At 51.2% G+C, this 20,028-nt stretch overlaps 2 long non-coding RNA genes across 2 annotated transcripts in view; one reads left to right on the top strand and one right to left on the bottom strand.

The window, feature by feature from the left end:
- Positions 1-20,028, bottom strand: part of LOC146812392 (uncharacterized) — a 153,519-nt gene that overhangs the window by 92,709 nt on the left and 40,782 nt on the right. The window lies entirely within an intron of this gene.
- Positions 1-20,028, top strand: part of LOC146812393 (uncharacterized) — a 69,077-nt gene that overhangs the window by 46,177 nt on the left and 2,872 nt on the right. The window contains exon 2 of the long non-coding RNA XR_014966845.1: positions 19,443-19,830. This is a non-coding gene — a long non-coding RNA (uncharacterized LOC146812393). The remainder of the gene's footprint in view (positions 1-19,442; positions 19,831-20,028) is intronic.

Raw genomic sequence — 20,028 nt, 5'->3', positions numbered from 1 at the left:
CCCGTCCACGCCAAAATCGACGCCGCTGCTTCGTCCGTGGTCCGAAGGCACCACTTGTAAATTTACATGACGCACCACACTCATCCTTCGCCGCAGCCTTGGCCTACCAATGCCGGTGCCATCGACTCCAGTGCGTCAGCCGACAACAGAGCTTCAGCAACAATGACGGCGCTGCTTGCACTGTGACCTGCCAGCAACGTGACAAGCACCGCATCACTTTGCACCGCGACCCTGGTCTCACCGACAATGCCATCTGAAGTCGCCATCGAGCTGCTGCTCACACTGCGACCTGATGGCATTGCACGCCACACCGCTGCACTTTGCACCGCAGCACCCAACACCAGCCGATGCCAGCGCTCCTGACTTCAACCGCAAGGAATTCGACCTGCAACGTGTGTGACTTCAAGGGCCGCATGACTCCTGCACCGACCTCAGGAACGGACACCTGCAGACACTGTGCTTTCGGAAGCTCAATGACAGGTCGCCGACACCCTGCATTTCTAAAGGTACTGTTTTGTGGGTCTTCCCGACACCGTAGCTCGCCTGCGACACCACGGTCAGCCAGAACGGTTTGGATTTGTTTGTTCACAATGCCGTGGTAGCCCCGGATGGAGTAATCGACTTCAAGGAACTGTATTTCAACGTTATTTTGATAACTGAAGAGTTTTAAGTACTGTATTGTAGATTTTCTTATTGTTTTTGGTCTTAAGTATATACAAATATTGGATATTTTTCGAAACTGGTGTGGTGTCCTTTTGTTTTGCTTAAACTGTATTACTGTTGGTTATGTGCAAATGCTTTACACACTGCCTCTAAGATAAGCCTGACTGCTCGTGCCAAGCTACCAAGGGGTTAGCAGGGGTTATTTTAGGAGTGCAACTCCCTTATCCTGACTAGAAAGAAGGGTCGCTACTTGGACAAAGGTGCACGCCCTTGCCGACTAGAGACCCCCATTTCTAACAATCACTTTCACTATGATCCAACCTGAAGCCCTCAACTCTCATTTTTTCTTTTCACCGCTTCGTTATTGCATGCAATGGTGTAGACAGCAGTGTGGATGCATGTAGCTTTCTGGTGCCACAAAGGCTACATTTCCCCTCTGTTGGCCCTTTTTGGCTGAAGTTCCCTAAACTTTTTGCCTTCCCCCTAGACCTTTTTTCTGACATGGTGCTGCCAACTTAGATGCTTTGGGCACTTTGCCACTGCTGATCAGTGTCAAAGTGCAAGTGCTCCCCGTGTAAAGTGTAATGGTAATTGGTTGTCCATGATTGGTATGTTTGCCTTACTAGTAAAGTCCCTAGTAAAGTGCACTATGTGTGCCAGGGCTGGTAAAGCAAATGCTACTAGTGGGCCTGCAGCACTATTTGTGCCACCCACACCAGTAGCCTTAAAGAGACAACTCAGGCCTGCCACTGCAGTGCCTGCGCGCAGTTTGTTAAATTGCCATGTTGTCCTGACAAGTGGACCCACTTGCCTGGTCTTAACCTTCCCTTTTTATGCACATCAGACACCCCTATGGTAGGTCCAGGGTACCACCCTGGGCAGGGTGCAGTGTATGGGAAAGGTAGGACATGTACTAAGGTGTGTACCATGCCCTTACAGTGAAATATCTCCATTTCATTTTTCACTGTTGAAAGGCCATCTTGCCCATAGGACAGAACTAGGGAGGCTATGTAATATGTTTCCAGCTTAAGATGGAGAGTTGAAGTTTGGTTTGCTTGAACTCACAATTTAAATAACACATCTTTTTGTGAGGGTGGTTTTTGAATTGTGTGTTTAGAAACCACAATTTTAGAAGTGGCTGGTTTTTTGTATGTTAACATTTCTGTGTGTCTCTGCCTGGTTGTGGATTGACTGTCTGGATTTGAATGTGATAGGCTCTGGGGAATGTCTTAACCCAGGGGAGGAGGTGAGACAGCAACAGGCTGACCTGCATCTGGAGTGTAGGGGGGAGGAGTAGCCCCTGGAGGTGAAGAGGCCTGGGCTGCCACCATAAAACAATGGCTCCATCTCTTGCTGAGTGATTAAGGATCCAGACCCCCACTATCAAAGGAAGAAGGTGTCACTGGCAGGGAGACACCCAGAACTGGTTTGGATAGGGGTCAGTGCCCCCTAAAACAAATACTTCAAAGACATATAGGGTTATAACTATGAGAGCTGAAATTCCTGGACTTTGGAATGGAACTGTTCAAGACTGTAAAGGATTGAAACGACTTTGTGGTCAAGAGGAACCTCTGCCAAGGAAGAAACAACTGAAGAGACTGAAGGAAAGGACAGACGCTTGCTGTGTGTTCTGGGGCTGGCCTGCAGATTGCAGATTTAACCAAGGAGAGGCTAAAGGGACTTTGCTGTGTGCTGTGTCCCCCTGCTTGAAAGGACTTTGCTGTGTGCTCTGTCCTAAAGTTACTTATCCCCAAGGGCCTGAGGAGAGCTGGCTCCCTGTTGTGGAAACTCAGGAACGCAAAAGTTTCCAAGTGTGTCCCAGCGATGCTGTGTGCGTGTGCTTTGTGCAGTCTGAGACCTTTGTGAGGATTGCCCTGTGATCGTGTGCACCTGGAATCCAAGTGAGTCTCAGCAACGCTGTGTGCGTGTGCTTTGTGCAGCCTTAGAACTTCGTGAGGAACGTCCTGTGATCGTGGGCACCTGGAATCCAAGTGAGTCTCAGCGATGCTGTGTGCATGTGCTTTGTGCAGCCTGAGACCTTTGTGAGGATTGTCCTGTGATCGTGTGCACCCGGAACTCAAGTATGTCTCAGCGACGCTGTCTGTGTGTGCTTTTTGCAGCCTGAGACCCTCGTAAGAATTGCCCTGTGATCGTGGGCACCAGGAATCCAAGTGAGTCTCAGCGACGCTGTGTGCATGTGCTTTGTGCAGCCTGAGACCTTCTTGAGGATCGTCCTGTGATCATGAGCCCCCGGAATCCAAGTAAGTCTCAGCGACGCAGTGTGCGTGTGCTTTGTGCAGCCTGAGACCTTCATGAGGATTGCCCTGTGATCGTCTGCACCAGGAACTCAAGTGTGTCTCAGCGATGCTGTGTGTGTGTGCTTTTTGCAGCCTGAGACCCTCATAAGAATTGCCATGTGATTGTGGGCACCAGCAGTCCAAGTGAGTCTTAGCGACGCTGTGTGCGTGTGCTTTGTGCAGCCTGAGACCTTCGTGAGGATCGTCCTGTGATCGTGCGCATCCAGAATCCAAGTGAGTTCCAGCGACACTGTCTGCGTGTGCTTTTTGCAGCCTGAGACCCTCGTAAGAATTGCCCTGTTATCGTGGGCACCAGGAATCCAAGTGAGTCTCAGTGACGCTGTGTGCATGTGCTTTGTGCAGCCTGAGCCCTTCGCGAGGATCGTCCTGTGAGCATGTGCCCCTGGAATCCAAGTGAGTCTCAGCGAAGCTGTGTTTCTGTGCTTTGTGCAGCCTGAGACCCTCGTAAGAATTGCCCTGTGATCGTGGGCACCAGGAGTCCAAGTGAGTCTTAGCGACGCTGTGTGTGTGTGCTTTGTGCAGCCTGAGACCTTCATGAGGATCCTCCTGTGATCATGTGCGCCTAGAATCCAAGTGAGTTCCAGCGATGCTGTGTGCGTGTGCTTTGTGCAGCCTGAGACCTTTGTGAGGATTGCCCTGTGATCGTGTGAACCCGTAACTCAAGGGAGTCTCAGCGGCGCTGGGTGCGTGTGCTTCGTGCAGCCTGAGACCTTCGTCATTGCCATCGGCCAGACCGGTATCCCCAGAGGAGCTGTGTCGCCGGTCCGAGCCCATCTTTGCCAAGGAGGGACCTCAAACCATCCCCGTGTCGTGGGGGGCCCGAGTTTCACTGCCCAAAATTAATGAAGTCGCATCGGAGGCCCAAGTCGCGAGGAGAGGAGAGTGAGGTCGCACCCCCCAGGTAACGCTCAGCGAGCGTGCTTGTGTTGCGGCCTGGGGCGGGTTGCGGGATCGGAGAGAAACGCTCTCGGCCTTTCCCATTCTCGCAGAGAGAGCCTCCGCTGAAGTCCATATTGCGGCCCGTACTTGCCAAGGAGTGGCAGTACCGGGGCCGAGTCTGGAGCGACACTTTGGTTTACACCATACCCGTGTTGAGGGCATATTTTGGCAGTAGCTGACCGCGAGTCAGCAGGAGTGGCATACAGACCGTTCCGAGCACCGTGATCGGTGCCGGAGTAATTTATTTTGATATTACGAACTGTCTGATTGTTGCATTACGCATTATATCATTTTGGTATTACGAACTGCCTGATTGTGCATTACGCAATGCATTGTTTCTGTATAATGAACTAACTAATTGTTGCATTACGCATTGCATTATTTCACCAAAACGAACTACCTGATTGTTGCATTACGCATTACATCATTTAGGTATAACGAACTACCTGATTATTGCATTACGCATTGCATTATTTCTGCATAACGGACTGCCTGTGTGAGAAGGTGGCCTGATATATGCTGTCCACTAGTTCTAGTGGGCACCTTGTATCAGTCCAAACAACACCTTATGGTGATAGGTTAAAGACAACCTTATATGAAAGCTATCCTAGTGGTAGCTATGGAGAGCAGCCTTCAGGCTAAGTCTTAAAGGAATGTAAAGCAGCTTGTTTTACCAGTATATAATCTCTTGAATGATCAAATGAAAAGACAACCACACCAGGTATATATTTAAAATATATGTATTTAAGATAACACACACCCCTCTAGTCTCTTTATGAGACTGGAGTTCGAAGTACTTTAGTTACAAGTGTTTAAGCATCAGTAAAAGCACAAATACACGTTTGGGCCGTAGGGGCGTACCAAACCACATACTAAAAAAGTGGTATAAGAACCACGACTGTAATAGGCACTAGGCCTATTGCCTCTAGAATTGCTGGGACCCCAAGGAACCACCCAAGGTAGTGACACAGGGGACCCACGGAAGCCGTATGCAGTGTGAAAACACAACTGCGGGTTCCTATTATTTTCTATGGAGAATGTCGCGGTTGGAATTTTAAAGATTAGGGACACTTCTAATCGAGTCAGGACCAAACCCTTTTGGACTTAGACAGTTCTAGGGTTAGCACCCACAAGAGCATTGGAGTACTCGAGTTATCTCACCCAGGGAAGCCGGGTGCATAGGTGTCTTTTGGTGTCGGGTTGCGTCGTCGATTCCAATGGAAGCCTGCAAAGAACTGCTGCTGCCGTGAGGAGGAGAAGTGTCCGGAGAGATCCAAGCCTGGATCTAGGATGTAAGGAACCTGAAAGCAGAGGGTACAGAGTCTCGGTCACTTGCCAGTGACCCAGGGCAGGATGGACCAATGCCCACAGATGTCGGGTGCTTCAGGTGAGTTGATGGGTGTGTTGACTCTTCAGCCACGAGGTACAGGAGGTGTCGATGAAGTCCACGAGCTGGATTCGAGCTGCCCCAGAAAGTCTGTCGAGTGCTGCTGTGTCGGCGAACAGAACGGACCCAACAAGCCTTGGCAACGGCAAGTCACAGGAATGCAGGGAAAGGACTGCGGCCCAGACCAGCAAGGTCTGATGGATGCACCCAGCAAGGGTAAATAAGAGCAAGACTGGAGCAACCAGAAAAGCCTAAGCAGAAGTGGAGTTGCCTTCGTGGGGACCTGCTAGCCAATGGGCTAGTGATCGCAAAGGAGCCTTGACCGGTTGCACTTGAAGCTGGCCCACGGGTCACTTGTGGAGTAGAGGCCAACAATCTTGGTTGCAGGAGGTGCTCAAGGCTGGGGCTACTAGAAGCCCAAAGCACAGCTTCGAAGATGACCAGGAAGGTAGTGTTGTTGTAAAAGTTCACAGTGTTCAGGGGTCATGGTTCCACATTACCCACGATAGCCACGGGCCTCAGCTTTGCTGTGGACTCAGGGTAGCCTTGGGGAAGTCTGGAAATTCCCCTCTGGGGATGCAGAGATTTCGGTGTCCGGCAGGAGCTTCAGAATTGCAGACCGGTCAGTTGCTTCTTTGGTGCCTGCCAAGCAGGGGAGTCACTCCTTGACCCCAAGGGAGATTTCTTCTGTCTTCTAGTCAAAATAGAAAGTCGAAGGTCCAGGATATATGTTACAGAGGTTCGTCCAGGGTAATCTAAAGTCCTAGGGATGGGATTCCTATACTTATACTAAGCTTAGGGGATGGACTAACTCTAAGGCCCCACCTGTGGGTGGACCTGGGGTGGGGGTGGTTACACCCCTTCCCCTTTGTCCAGTTTCATGCCAGAGCAGGGGCTAAGTGCCCCTGAAACCGGTTTGAACTGGGCTATGCACAGGGACACCTTGTGTGCCCCAGGCAGTGTCTTAAAAGCATTCTCTGAATGCACCCACCCTGCCCCAATACACATCTGTCTGTCTGGGGAGGTGGTTACACCTCCCTCTGACAGGAAACCTATTGTCCAGGCCTCCCCTGCCGGAGTTTCCCTCAGCAGCAGGAGTCCAGACCTGTGTCCGTGGCAGTGGCATCCATTTTGCGATGCCAGGGCTTTCGAAAGTTTTAACCGGGTTTAGCCAGTGTGAACATGTCTCTCCCTCTAGAAGGGTGGAATGCTACCCCCGCCGCCAGAACTGGCTGGGGGGGGTAGAATTCCAAAGCATTTGACACCAAACACGACATGTCTTATTGCAGCCATCCCAAAGTTAGCTTTACCGCGATGTTATAATGCACTTAAGAGTATATGGTATGGCTGTATCACAGAACAGCCATAAGGAAGTATTTCCGAATGCTGCAGAGGGGCTCAGCTAATGCTTGGGCACCCTCTCATATAAAACCAAGCACTCTGCCTTCAGCATTGTCAAGGCCTGCCATAGGAGTGGCTTATAGGTTTATATGTGTCTGTATAGGGTACTGATATAGGTAGCCTATACCACAGTAAGGGGTGCAAGCACACCCTTACCCAGGCTGCAGTAGCAGACCTGTGGTGTCATTTTGGAGTGCTTCCCAGGGGTGGCATAATATATGCTGCAGCCCCTGGTAGGCCTCCGAGGTACCTATGCCCTAGGTACATAGTTTACCATATACTTTGGGCTCATAAGGCACTCCAGAATCCAATTAGATATGTACCTAATGTACATGGAAACCATTTTAGAAAGGAAGCAGCTAGGCTGTGGTCCTGATTAGCAGGGCCACAGCCAGACTAAGGTCGAAAAACAGTGAAACACCAGCAAAAAGTGGGGGTACCCATGTGAAGCAGATCATACTCTCCTACAGCCTGATTGTTGCATTATCCAATGCATTATTTTTGCATAACGAATTGCGTTATTGTTACATGACGAAGTGCCTGATTCTTGCATTACGAACTGCATAACATTGCATTAGGACTGCATTGGATCATCTAGAATTGCTCATTAATACTGCAAGAACCTACATGGGCTTGCTGGCCTAATAACCGACAAGGCGAAATATTACAAATGCGCATATGTTGGATATTTATCGTGTGGTCCCATCGTATAACTTTTTATATAAACATATACTTGTTTTTATGAAACTCGTGTGGAGTCAATTTGTGGTGTCATCATTGGGTTACTGAGAGCGGGTTGCAAATACTTTACATATTTGCCTTGGAGATAAGCCTGGCTGCTCATGCCAAGCTCCGAGGGGGTGAGCAGGGGCTATCTGAGCAGGTGCTCTTCCTTTCCCTGACTTAGACGCAAGTGTCCCTATTTGGACTATGTTACCTATCTCCGCCAACTAGAGACCCCCAGTTGTAACATTGGTGTTCAGCGGTTTGGGATTTGAATGTGTATTTGCAAATTCACTCACAGAGATTGGTGTACATCACTACTTTTAGGGCAGACCACGACATAACCACATATTGTGTGCGTTGATTTTTGGTTCTATTTTTGAGCGGCCTTTAAGCCACACATCATGTCTCAGAGGAGTCAGGAAGCCAGTGAGGCTGCAGAATTAGAGTTCAACATTGAGGCATTGCTTACTGTTGGACTTGGCCCTTTTTGCAGGGTCATCCCTGAACTTTTTGCCTTCCTCCTATATTTTTTCTGACCTGTTGTTGGCTGTTTTCTGACTCTGGGCACTTCACCACTGCTGATCAGTGCTAAAGTGCATATGCTCTCTATTGTAAATTAATGTATGATTTGTGATTCCATGATTGGTTGGTTTGGTTTACCTGTCAGACCCTAGTACAGTGCACCAGGAGTGTAAATCCAAATGCTGCTGGTGGGCTTGCAGCACTGGTTGTGCCACCCACAGAAGCAGCCTGTAAAAGTGTGTCTAAGGTCTGCCATTGTAGAGCCTGCATGCAGTCTGGTACTGTCATGCTGACTGGACAAGTGCACCCACTTGCCAGTCCCTAAACCTTACCTTTTCTTCATATCAGACACCCCTATGGTAGGCCCAAGGGCAGGGTACATCGTAAGTATTTCAGGTAGGACATGCCATGGTGTGTGTGTGGCATGTTCTCATAGTGAATTACAGCATTTTCGTTTTTCACTCTTGCAAGACTACCTGTTCTCCATAGGCCAGAATGGGCAGTTTGATTATTACATCTTATAATCCTAATTGACTCAGGGAACATGGTAGAAATTCAAATTTAGTATGCCTGAACTCAGAATGATAAAATACATCTTTTTGTGAAGTTGGTTTTAACATTCTGGGGCCGATTCCAATGGCCGGTCGGACAGCTGTCCGTAGCCTTACCGTGCGACCGACACGTACCCGGAGCCGGTCCGTCCTGTAGAGTAAGTACGATGCACATAACTGCCAAAAACACGACCGACACGTAGGCTGTGAATCAAGCCCCATTCTCCGTCCAAGCCGTACCTCCTAAAGATGGACCGAGTCACCCGGAAGCAGTATCCATAGCAGCTTCCGGCATGACAAGTACGATGCGTACTTCCTACGCGATGGACGGGTCGTCATGCACGGGACGTCACAGCATCCGGAAAACAAGCATATTAGCTGCGATTCGTGCCACAAATCAATACACGGCTACGTGACAGACCAGCTTGCAGCGGGTACGAGACGGAGCAACAAGCAGCGTGTACGACACGAACACATCATGAATCCCATCACGCAGGTCATACCAGTACTCTGCATCTATGACCGGATCAGCGACCGACGGCGCAGGCGGTAAGTCAGACACCTACAACACAAACAAACGCCACGTACCTGCAAAATAGCACACACACACAGGGGATCCACATCCTGGCCACTAACAACAGCCCACCATAGGGGTTGCATGGCCAGCACCACAAACACCCCCACCCATAGTGGATCTGTTGCCCATCAGTACTGCCACCCCCACTCACAGGGGACCTGTTGCCCATCACCCCTGCCACTTCCAGCCATAGGGCTTATGTTGCCCATCACCCCTGCCATCCACACCCATATGGCTGATGTTGCCCATCACCCCTGCCACCCCCAGCCATAGGGCTTATGTTGCCCATCACCCCTGCCACCCCCACTCACAGGGGACCAGTTGCTCATCACCCCTGCCACCCCCACTCACAGGGGACCTGTTGCCCATCACCCCTGCCACCCCCACTCACAGGGGACCTGTTGCCCAGCACCCCTGCCACCCCCACCCATAGGGGACCTGTTGCCCAGCACCCCTGCCAACCCCATCCATAGTGCTTATGTTGCCCATCACCCCTGCCACCCCCAGCCATAGGGCCTATGTTGCCTATCACCCCTGCCACCCCCAGCCATAGGGCTCATGTTGCCCATCACCCCTGCCATCCCCACTCACAGGGGACCTGTTGCCCATCACCCCTGCCACCCCCACCCATGGGGCTGATGTTGCCCATCACCTCTGCCACCCCCACTCACATGGAACCTGTTGCCCATCACCCCTGCCACCCCCCCCATAGTGCTTATGTTGCCCATCACCCCTGCCACCCCCAGCCATAGGGTTTATGTTGCCCATCACCCCTGCCACCCTTATTCACAGGGGACCTGTTGCCCATCACCCCTGCCACCCCCAGCCATAGGGGACCTGGTGCCCATCACCCCTGCCACCCCCAGCCATAGGGGACCTGGTGCCCATCACTCCTGCCACCCCCACCCATAGTGCTTATGTTGCCCATCACCCCTGCCACCCCCAGCCATAGGGCTTATGTTGCCCATCACCCCTGCCACACCCAGCCATAGGGCTGATGTTGCCCATCACCTCTGCCACCCCCACTCACAGGGGACCTGTTGCCCATCACCCCTGCCACCCCCACCCATAGTGCTTATGTTGCTCATCACCCCTGCCACCCCCAGCCATAGGGCTTATGTTGCCCATCACCCCTGCCACCCCCAGCCTCAGGCTGAAGTTGCCCCTCACCCCTGCCACCCCCACCCATAGGGGACCTGTTGCCCATCACCCCTGCCACTCCCCGTCATAGGGCTGATGTTTCCCATCACCTCTGCCATCCACACCCATATGGCTGATGTTGCCCATCACCCCTGCCACCCCCAGCCATAGGATGGGTGATGCACAACACATCCAGCATACTCCAACAACAGGTATGTCCACAAAATACATCCCCCATAACATTATGACAAATGCCCACAACAGTGATTATGGCTCCGAGCGTACAATGTAAGTAACAGCACATGCGTGACCAACACATGAGTGTGACATACACAAGGCAAGCATCACCATAGCACTGTGGCAATGTAAAAAGAATACCCCCTCACTGTGTAGAACAGAAGTTTAGTGGGGGCTCACAAAATGCAGCATATATGGAGCACTGTGGTGATGGGGACCAAACCCCACTCATCACAGTGACCAAAAGGTAAGTGTCATCATGGTCAAAGCTGCAAATAACAAACAGCATGCATGATCCCTGCTCCCAACACATCAAACACTTCTGGGGCAAACTAGTGGTTGTGTCCCATACACACAGAGATGTGGTGAGGCTAACAGTGCTGTGAAAACATAACACTCTCGGCCATGTGCAGACAAGCACAACACATGGGGGCTGACAATGCATACAGCGTACGATGACACAACAGCAGAAGCGACCATCACCAAGCATGCACACATCTCGAACATAGACACACCAATTAAAACATGTGTAGACTGTAAGTGTCAGCTCACAAACTCACATTCGATGCCAGCAATGGCACCCAACAACCAGGATGAATGTGCACAATGATGCGAAATGACTCACGGGACAGCATGTAAAATCACAGAAACAGCATCCAGACAAAGGCCCACAACAGCAATACCAATGCACTGGTGCAGATGCACAGACACAAACAGGCAAACTCACACTGCACATCGGACACAACATGTGTGTGTGTGTCACAATATCCCCAGGCAACTACACAACACATGAGGGGGGCTGATCCACAGTGATACAGATGTGGACACAGTGCCATACAAAAGTAATCCATCATTGGGACACCCTCAGTGGGCAATCAGGTATTGGGAGATGAGAGGGAGCACAACAGACACATGTGACACAAGCTGGAATGAACACCAACTAACACAGCAAGGGACTGACACACAACACCACTACCCCCAGGGACCAGACAGTGGGGTGACACAAGCATGCATGACACCTCCACTGTGATGACAAAGGCAGATGTCGTACAAACTGGGAAACCCAGACATGTGTCCTGTGCCACAAACGTACATCACACATACACAAACACAAATCACTCAGCATAGCCCCTCATCCATGGACAAACGGGAGCTAGGGGACCATCCATGCAAACATTCACATCAGTCCACCCTCAACACCACACACCCTGAACTGCAACAATGTGTATCTGTGAAGCCCACATGGACAGGTGACATTGCACATGCACCCATGACAAACACAGGAATGTTGGGATGAGCTAAGGTGCACAGACACATCACACAAGGACAGTTTACAACCCTGGGGAATGACAGACATACTGCACAGTATGCGGTACATGGCCATGACCGCAAAGCTCATGTAACCTTCAGAATCCCTGCCACAGTCCCAGGACAATGCAGATGCCAAGGAGAAACACAAGGCACACATGCTGACACCTGCCAGCATCGCAGCCGTGAACCCGACAAGTGAGAGCAGTCACACACATGTACAAATGTCTAAATCACTGAAAACTACCACCTAGGGACAACTACATGATATTGCGAACAAACAAGTGCCTGACTGTGTCCCATCTGTGTCTGAAAACATCATCACCACTAAGAACTGACAAATCCCAATGATGATACACCAATTAACAGTAGTGTGTCATGCACCCACACATCTGGTAGCCCATTGGAAAAGTAGTGGGATGAACCCAGTACCAATCAGCAAGCATCAACAACAGGAACATATCAAGGGGACACTGTCTGTGTATGAACAGGTATGTGGACACGAGGGGACACAACTCCTGTGGGAGCCCAGCTGTGCCAAACATATTCACTGCAAGTCCCACTCATGTCTACAGAACACTTGGTCAGTCAGCCATCAGTTACCACACAATGAAGGCTCTGGTCACAACAGCCTGGGTACATGAGTCTCCCCTAAGTCATCTGCACATACCCAAAACATATGTCTAGCAAATTGCACAGAGGCCCCAGTTGCTCCTATTACAATGATGCCCACACCTGTAGGTCCAGTAATGATGAGCACAAAGTAAGTGGAAGTGACACATTGGACAATGGGAAGCACATCATATGTGCAGGGGTGCAAGCCACAGATGTGACCATGCCAATGAAATGCTCACAGAGAGATGTACACAAATAGTTGATCCTGACACACCCACGTAGCTGCAAAGGATGACATGGATACCCACCAGAATAGGATACATATCTCATGGACCACAGGGAGTACCTCACATCAGCACATCAGTAATCAACATTGTAAACCAAGCATTACAGGTGCAAGGGCATGTAAAACAACATCAACATAATTTACAGCTAAATCAAGTTCACAGGGATAAAGAAAAAAGCTTTATTCAGCATATTAAAAGTGAAACGTCTGTTCTAACAAAAGGCCAATGGCCAGTCCATGTCCAAATGCCAAGGAGTGAACTAGAGTGAAAAATTCAGTCTATGAAAATCTAAACGTCTGTGCAAACAAAAGGCCAATGGCCAGTCCATGTCCAAATGCCAAGGGGTGAACTAGAGTGACAACTGTTACACCTTGCTTGCCTGCACTGCTAAGGACCGGGGTCATCCCCTCGGAGGGGCAGACATGGGGGCAGGCACCGCAGGGACAGGATCAGGGCGCAGCAGAAGGAGGCAGTGAAGAGGTGGTGGATGCAGGCGAGACACTTGCAACTGCAGTGGAGCTGATTGAAGTGGTGGGTGCTGTCACAACTGTGGGGCACAAGTCAGATGGAGTGGATTGGCTCACCACTGCAGTGCCCAAGTCAGACGGGGTGGTCGTGGACTCCAAAGCAGTGCCTACATCCATGGGAGCGGAATGTGGGACAGGTGAGGTCGGCAGGGGGGGGGACACGGTCCCCACATCAGTGGCACCAACTGTCTGACCAGGTGTGGAGGAGCAAGTGCTAGGGGGGATAGCCTTAGCATTTTGGGGATGGTGTACCTGTGTGTGGGGGAACCCAGGGCAGGGAGTTGCGGGGGAACCTCTGGAGTGGTGGCCTGGGGGATGGAGGACGGAGACTTTGCCTTGGAGCTGCGTGGTGGCGGGGGTCTTGCTCTTCTGGTGCCAGGGGGACTGGCGGGTGGGCGTCTCGGTCTGACTGCGCCTGGGGGAGGGTGTCCGGGTGTGAGGGGCACTCCCTTCTGTGTGTGGGAACTTCCTCTTCCCCTTGTAATCAGGATCGGCAGGGTCGGTGGGGAAGTGGCCATGGTCACAGAGGAAGAGCTTCTGGGGGGATGGGGTTGCAGGTGAGGCAAGGGAAGAGGGCTGGGAGGGAGAGGTCTCGGAGGACAGTGGAGTGGTTGTGGATGACTGTGTGTGTGTCAGCAAACCAGCCCCTGTGAGTGTGGAATCAGTCCCCTGCACTCGCTTGTGTGCACGTCTAGATCTTGGTTTGGGGGTTTCTGTGCTTGGGACAGGTAGGGTGCTAGGAATCGTGGGTGGTGCAGGGGTAGGAGGGGTGCGGGACTGTTGGAGGGGGACACTGCTGCCATCAGGGAGGAGGCCACTGACTGATTGGTCCTCTGTAGGGCAGACACGCCCGAGGAAATGTCCTCCATGAATGACACCAGTTGTGTCAAGAGACCTGTGTGTGCATGGAGGACCTTCAGCATCGACGTCTGCCCTACATGGATCTGTTGAAGTAAGTCCACAGACTCCTCACTCAGGGCAGCAGGGGACACAGGGGCAGGGGGTGCGGTGCCTGGCACAAAGGAGACATGCTCACGAACACGGGAAACCACAAGGACCTCTGGGATGGGAGCTGATGGGAGGGGGGTGGTGGTGGTGTTGGTGGCGGGGGTGGAGACAGCCTCACTAGCTGGGGTTTGGTGGCTGCTGACAACCGCCTCCACAAGGGAGTCATCCTCAGAGCTGCTGTGGCCCTCAGCTGGGGGTGGTGCTGACGACTACTCTGTGTGGCTCAACTCGCCCTCCGTGCCACTGGGTCCACCCGACTCCTCTCCTTCTGTCCCTGTAAGGCTCTGTGGCTCCTCCTGGTCCGTGGAGCTGTCCCCTCATGTGGCAGTGGATGTATCTGGATAGGAATAGGAAGTAACAGAACTACATCAGTCACCTGCACTGACTGCACACACCGTAGTGAGTACATCACATCACAGGGCAAGCCCTGGCATCATCAGCCGAACACGGCTCAAAGTGCCAACACTGTTTAGGATAAGACAATTGTCATTCTCAACATCAACCATGGCACACATATCCCTCCTTGACTTTCACACATATGTCTGTTGCATGTTGGATGCTAACACCCCAATGTGCCAACATGCACCACCCACACATCAGTTGTACATGCAAGTGAACATGTAGGAGTATGTCACTATACACACAGCACATCTCTTGCTACTGACTCAGTACAGGTGTCCGGATGAAGGGATGGGCAGAGACTCATTCCACATGCTTGTGATGCATGCCAGCAACACACACTATGATGTACTCCTGTCCTGATGGTCAATGCCACAATGTGGTGCATGGTGCACACTTGAACACAATGCAGGCTCACTCATAGCAAGTTACATGCCATGGCACTGGTATGGCCAGAAAGTCAGTCAACACTGTCTCCTGTCACAGGGACAGGGCATCCAGACAACAACAATATGCACAGACTCACAATCCTAACTCTGGGGTATAGCAAACTCAGGAGATGACCGGCGCACTTGCCCATCCCATGCAAACAACATATCCAGGACCCAGAAGACCCCACATCATGCAAATCAGACATATGAGTGTCAGCAAACACAAATCCCTGTATATTAACACATCACAGTTTGCCATGCATGTAACCCAGCTGCATGAAGGACACAGTTGCATACACCATTGTGCGCTGTCAGATGATCACACACCTATATGTCACACAGGTCTTGTCTCTCACAGTCACATCGCAGATGTCATGCTGACCCTCAGAATCATGGACACCCAGTTGTACGTAGCAACAAGCCACACCCTGATGACACAGAGGCAGACACCTGAGGGCACATGTCACTGAGCACAACCTGCAATTTCATACACAGGAGTGGGATTACAGAGTGTTTGTAAATGCCCTTGAGGGGGCATGACAGGCCAGGACTAAGTGAAACAGTGTTTGGCCCTGGACAGTAGTCAGGTGGCTAAGCAAGTGGGACATACTTGCTATACATACTCCTGAGGCCCCTAAATTGGAGTCCCCTGCTGCATGAGTTTGTTTGGAATACCCCAGCCACATGTTGTGAGTCAGACCAGCAATTTGTACACATCTCAAGGGCACACACAGATCACATGTCAGATCTCAGGCATTGTGTAAACAATTGACCCACCCATGAAACACACAACAGATTCACGGGAACTGATGCTGACCGGTACCTGAAGCATAGCTGACTGCAGGGACACAGTGCCCTAGTGACACAAGCAACAGATTGGAGGGGCCACTCCTGTGGAACAGATGAGGAGGGTGCATCACACAAATGAGGGACCTGAGTTTGGGACTACAAGAGCTACGTAACGTGGAAGTGTGAGCAGGACAAAAGACTACTATTTGCATGTCAGACATAGTACACAGATCAGACATGGACTCACCCCCTTCCTGCTGCTGTCTGGCCTTCAGCTGCCTATCCAGGTCCGGGAAGACCACCGCCAGGATACGGAGCATGTGGGGAGTCAGGGTCCGGTGTCCACCCCTCCTGCGTGGAGGTGACAGCTTCAGCTGGACTCTAGCTATCCTCCGGGTCCAGCCCCGAAGTTCCTGCCCCATCTTCTGGCAGTTGTGGATCTGGCGCTTGTATACCCCCACAGAACGAACAGCCCGGGCGAAGGTCAGCCAGATCTCCTGCTTCTGGAGGGCATCAACCTGTGAGGAGGACAAAGTGAAAAGTACATTAGCACACATGCCCCAGATTGCTGCAGCACACATTTGGATAGACATGTCATCATCACAAAGGGAAATAAATTACACAGGTAGTGCAACCATGGGGATTGCAAAAGCACATGCATGTCTGACATGTTAACAATGCCTGGATAGTTTGAGCTTGCAATAATGCACTTTAGCAGCAGGAAAACTATTCATTGCATGTACCTACACACTTTGGGGGATGGAAGCAGTCATTGAGACTGCTTGCCACTGGTGTACACACTGCTAGTACTTCTAGTCAGACAACATGCATAATTAGGAAGGCAGTGGACTGCACACTCACCTGCTCCCCTGGTTTCCTATAGAGCTTTCTGTACTCTGGATGGAGCCCGTCCAGCAGGGCCTGCTTCTCCTCCTCAGTGAAGGCTGGGGCCCTCTCCAGAGTACGTGCCATAGCAGGAGCCAGAGGATGCATAGACAGCAGCAGTGGTAGCAGGGATGTGGTCCAGTAGCATGTAGTGCAGGCAAGTGAGCTCCCTGGGGGCTAGCCAGCCTTATGTCTGTGCTGCAGAGGCAGCCTCTGTGGCATGTGTCCCAAGTGATAGGTCCAACACGGTTGCATTCTATGAATCTGGCCAATCCATTTAAAAGTACGACCCGTACATGCCTTCCGCATCGTTCAAATCTTCACCTTCATGGAACACTTGAAATTGCAATATTGTTGTAGGCATCCAACTGAATTTCCAGTGCACAACTCGTACAACTTTTGAATCCGCATCCGTCTCCATGACAGTCCAGAGCCAATGGGTGCGCACGACTCGTTCAACTGACTGTACAACGCGTATTTTGAATGTGCACATGCACCCGTCTCCATACCATTCAATGGTCAAGGCGTATGCCTGTCTCGGACCATGCCTGTCTGACGCGTATGCATGATAGTCACTCGCGTCGGACCTCATTGCATTCAATGACAAAGCGTACGCACGGCTCAGACATGACCCGTGCAATGCGTACACATTGTCACCCGAGTCGGACCTCATTGCATTCAATGACAAAGCGTACGCACGGCTCGGACATGACCCATGCAATGCGTACACATTGTCACCCGCGTCGGACCTCATTGCATTCAATGACAAAGCGTACGCATGGCTCGGACATGACCCGTGCAATGCGTACACATTGTCACCCTCGTCGGACCTCATTGCATTCAATGACAAAGCGTACGCATGGCTCAGACATGACCCGTGCAATGCGTACGCATTGTCACCCGCGTCGGACCTCATTGCATTCAATGACAAAGCATACGCACGGCTCGGACATGACCCGTGCAATGCGTACGCATTGTCACCCACGTCGGACCTCATTACATTCAATGCCAAAGGGTACGCACGGCTCGGACATGATCGTGCAATGCGTACGCATAGTCACCCGTGTCGGACCTCATTAGTGTTACTATTATACGGATGAAACACACATATACTGGCCATGGACATCTGCGCACACCTGCCACACTATAGTATTGGCCACACAGTGTTCCATGGCATGTAAGGCTGCATTCCCTGGGTGTCTGGGGGGGCCACAGCTGTTTTTTTGGCTGGCAATTTATGCAGCCACTCCCAGGCTGTGCACGTGTACATGGGGCAGAATCCTTTGTGTGTTGTGCACATTACCACTGTGATGTGCGATTGTAGAGTAATGGGCATGAGTCAAGGCCACAGTGTCAGGTTGGATATGTTTAGGACATGTCACATATTCCCTGAGTCCTGGGGGTGATGACATGTCCGTCACAGTGAGACCTGTAGCCACAATACCAATGTGCACCCACAGTCTGTGTGCATGTTGTGTCTCAGATGTGTCTGATCACATGTTACCAATGGGTGACAGTCTCCACATCCATGTGGTATATGCATCAGCCTTGATGGGGTGTGTGTCTAAGAGACGTACATGTAGGGCCGGCAGGAACAACAGTGGCCACTACCTGTGGGACTTACGCTTGCCTTGTGGTGTGTACATGCTACGCCATGTCCATTGCTTTGTTGATGTGGCAATACAGGGAGCCTGGGTTTCTGCATGGCAAAGATCTGTGATGCCTGGGAGACATGAGGCCTCAATTGTCACTGGGGTGTGTTTTTTGAACATTGCAGCAGCACATAGGTTGGGTGACACAGCCAGATGATTGGCCCACTGCACTACATGGGACTCATGTGGACATGTGGAATTGAGATGTGAGGTGGTGGTCTTGTAGGTGACATATGTGTCCATGCCCAACAGCACACACCTCAGTACATTGTGTAATGTCATGAACTAGCATGTGATAGTGATCGTGGTCATGGCCACATGTGTGGTTGTACTGACAATCTTCCTTTGTGCATCTCTGTACTGCAGGGCACCAGCTGTCCATCGTCCATTCCCAGACCTTGCAAACATGCAGGAACGCGACTGCATCTGACGGTACCGCTTCACCAGGCCACTGATTGCGGAGTTGGCGGAGCAGTTTGCGCCACATCTGCTACCTGGCCAGACACACCCTACAGCACTAACCCCAGAGGTGAAGGTGATGGCAGCCCTCCACTTCTTTGCTACCGGTACCTTCCAGTACACTGTGGCTACTGCTGGTGGTATGTCACAAACGATGTTTAGTCGGGTGCTAAGTGATGTCTTGGAGGGGATGTTGCAATTCCTCGACCTGTATATCAAGTTCCCGAGCCCAAATGAACTCCCTGAAATTAAGGATTCCTTTTATACACTGGGGAGGATGCCGAACGTCATCGGATCTATTGATGGGACACATGTTGCCCTGATACCACCACAGGCACATGAGCAGGCATACCGGAACAGGAAGCACTACCATTCGATCAATGCTCTGGTGGTCTATCTTACTGACATGTCGATCACATATGTGTGTGCACATTTCCCTGGTTCAGCACACGATGCCTACATTATGAGGAGTAGTCGCATTGCAACGCTGATGTCACAGATGCCAGCTCAGCGTGCCTGGCTTGTCGATGTGTACTGACTGTTTCTCATTGTGTGTGTTTGTCACTGTTGTATTCCGCACTCCTACAAAACTCAGCTACTTGTTCATTTTTGTGTGTGTAGGTGACTCCGGATACCCCAACATGCCGTGGTTGCTGACACCCCTCAGGAACCCTGTCACACCAGCCGAGATGCGCTACAATGAGGCACAGGGTCGGAGCAGGAGGGTGATTGAGCAGACATTCGGCCTCCTGAAAAGCCGCTTTCACTGCCTGGATAAGACTGGAGGGACCCTCCCATATGAGCCTGCAAAGTTGTGCAAAATAATCCTTGTCTGCTGCATGCTACACAACATGGCGGTACGGAAGGAGGTGCCTCTCATCCAGGATGACGATGACGACGACCAACGTCCGGCACCTGTGGAGAATCCAGGCCTGGGCCAAGATGCCAGTGATGATGAAGATGATGGTGATGTCCGCTCCCAGCCCATCAACAACTTCTTCACCTGAATGTGAGTTTCCAGGGTTGTTATGTGAATGTATGGAGGTAACCTGGAATGTGTTGCGTGCTGTGATGTGTCCATTTAGGTGGTGTGTACTCCACAATAGGGTAGTACTGCTAACTAGTGTTTGTGTAGGTGTTTTGCAACATGTTTTGTGCATGTGTATTGTATTTCTCTCCTGTTCTTCTGTGCTTTTGACTGTATCTT

This window comes from Triturus cristatus, chromosome 7 (assembly GCF_964204655.1).
Source record: "Triturus cristatus chromosome 7, aTriCri1.1, whole genome shotgun sequence".
In the NCBI taxonomy this organism is placed as follows: Eukaryota; Metazoa; Chordata; class Amphibia; order Caudata; family Salamandridae; genus Triturus; species Triturus cristatus.
Note: the sequence above shows the minus strand (reverse complement) of the source record. Positions and strands in the feature narration are given on the sequence as shown.